The following is a 2567-nucleotide window of genomic DNA, read 5'->3' on the forward strand; positions in this document are numbered from 1 at the left end:
TATTTTAATTATGTTGTTTAAATGTTAAGGTAACCGATTACTTTGATAAATAATTTGTTCCTTTTTTTAGAGTGTCTGTTTTTAATGATTCTAAGTGATCATTAATTTGTGATTCTTAACTGTTCTTGTTTCTATATTTGATATGTTTTTGGTTTGTATAGGTTGTATGCTTTTTTCATGTGTTGTGTAATTTTATAGGTAACTAGTTACTTGTAGGATGTAACTAGATACCCTGCAAGTGTATTCATTTTCAATTGTTGTTTAATGTTTAAGGTAACTGGTTACTTGTAGGATGTAACTGGTTACGTTTTAAAGTAACTTGTTTCCTTAGATGTGTATGGTTTTTTTAATGTTGTAGTAATTATTTATTTTAATTTTCCTTTTTGTGGTATTTGTGTTATATTTTATTCAGGCTATGCATTATATGATCAAACCAGAGTTTCGATTTGGAAGTAAGGTTCAGCAATGGAATAAATAAGAAGTTATAACTGATTTGAAAAAAAGTCTTCACCAAGAAGCAGAAGGCTATGTTTAGAAGGACTCCTTTTGGTCATTTTTTGGATTTGCCAAGTACTGCATGGCAAGCATAGCTTGTACATAGTGTTTTGATGAGGGAGGTTCATCAGGAAAAAGAAGAATTTGAGTTTGGTTTAAGCTTGGTGATAAGGTAGTGAGGTTTTCTATTAGTGAGTTTGGATTAATCACTGGGCTAGATTGTGCTGGTAGTGTTGACTTAAGTATGTTTCCTGATGGTAAAAAAGGTCTTAGGAAAGAATTTTTCCCTAGTGTTAAAGCAAATGACAAAGTTAGCAAAAATGAAGTTAGTAGTCTTTTTAATTCAGACAATTTTAATGCTATGGGAGATGAGCTTGTTGTGAAGTTGGGTATTCTCCACTTTTTGGCTGGTTTTATGTTTGGGACCCAGAATGAGACAAGGGTAAACAATAAGTTTTTTGGTATGGTTGATTGTGAGCTTTCCCTGTTGAAAAAGTTTGCATTTGGCAAAATTTTGTGACAAAGAACTAGGTGTTATATGCGCTCTGCTTTAAAGGAGAGTGTTTACCGAGTTTTTCGGAAACGAATACAAACAGAATAATAAAAAGATAAGAACTGTAGAAGTGCTGAAATGTAACTAAACAAACAGTGTTTTTACGTGGTTCAGGCGTTAACAAGCCCTAGTCCACGAGTCGATGTTATTATACTTGGAAAGGACTACAGTAAGATGGCTGGTGTACAAGAACTTCACACACTCACAGTGTTTCTCTCGGGTTCTCTTGAAGAAGATGAAGCTAGAGAGATTTTTGTAGAGTTTTTGCTATGTGATCTGTTGGCCGTCCTTCTTCTTGTAAAATGAAGGGGTCTTTATAGCTAGGGTTTTGGATTAGGGTTTTTCTCTACGTACCTGAGTCTTAATTACTCCAGCCATAAATAGGGGATACAATTACTGTAGTAGCATGGCTACAAAACTCTATGTGGGTATATTTACGTGAAAGTATGGGGAACACACAAAGTCAGCCGTCTTTTCCAAGTTGTCAGCGGAACAGTAGGCGAAAAGGTACCCTTAGGCGTGCTGGGATGTGTGCGGCTTTGACCTGTCGGGCGTGTCAGGCGGGATCCTGTGTCAGGTGGATATCATTCCAAATATGCCTCCTCCATGACTCGACCGCTTGGTTTAGTTCCGTGCGAGGCACGGAACTGTTTCCGCGAAGACCACTTGAAGAGCTTCTCCTGGAAGGAGCCTCCCCGAAGGATTCCCCTTCGGGAGTCCGAGAGGGTCGACAAGCCTCCGTGTCGTGTTTGCTTGAAAGAGTAATCCGGACACTAAACGGGAGAGGCGAAGCCTTTCTGTCCATCCGCGAGCTCTGGTCACCTACCGTGAAAGACATTGGTAATTCTGCTTCCCCGAGGACATCAATCTAAACGCTATCCGGAAATCTGGATAACAGAGAGGAATGCTCTTTATATGAAGATTCCTAGAAAAGCAGATGGGTCTCTTGATAATTGGAGTTACAAGTGTTTTGGTTTTCCTCTTGCATTCCTTATCTGGATTTACGAGACCCTTCCAAGTTGTTCATCGTTTTTATGTCGGAGGATTGGTTCTTCATTTCCAAGGATATTGAATTGGCATAGCAAGGATAGTGTGAGTTATCAAGAAGTTCTTGAGAAAGTTTTTATAGATGAGAAGGTAGTTTTTTTCCTCTCTTTGTTTTGTGTTGTATTTTTATATCTGTTATATTTGTAAGTAACTGGTTACTTCTCATTTTTATAGCTTTTTGTTACTATTCATGTTATTTTTATTTGATTCTAATTTTTTAAATTTAATGCAGTCTGATGTCAATATTGTCGTTCCTAATGCGGAAGAAAAGAAATTGGGTATATTGAACATTTTATCATTTGAAAGTGTATTCTGTCCAACACCACCACCTATAGGTGACGACATTCCACTATCGAAGATGCCTTTGTTGAGGCCTGGACTCTTTCTTCCAAAGAAGCGTTTGGAGGTTTGTTTTTGTTTTTTTTTTTCCTTTTTTAATTTTTTTAAAACCCTTTTTATATGTCATTATGTT

The sequence above is a fragment of the Humulus lupulus genome, chromosome X (assembly GCF_963169125.1).
Source record: "Humulus lupulus chromosome X, drHumLupu1.1, whole genome shotgun sequence".
NCBI lineage: Eukaryota > Viridiplantae > Streptophyta > Magnoliopsida > Rosales > Cannabaceae > Humulus > Humulus lupulus.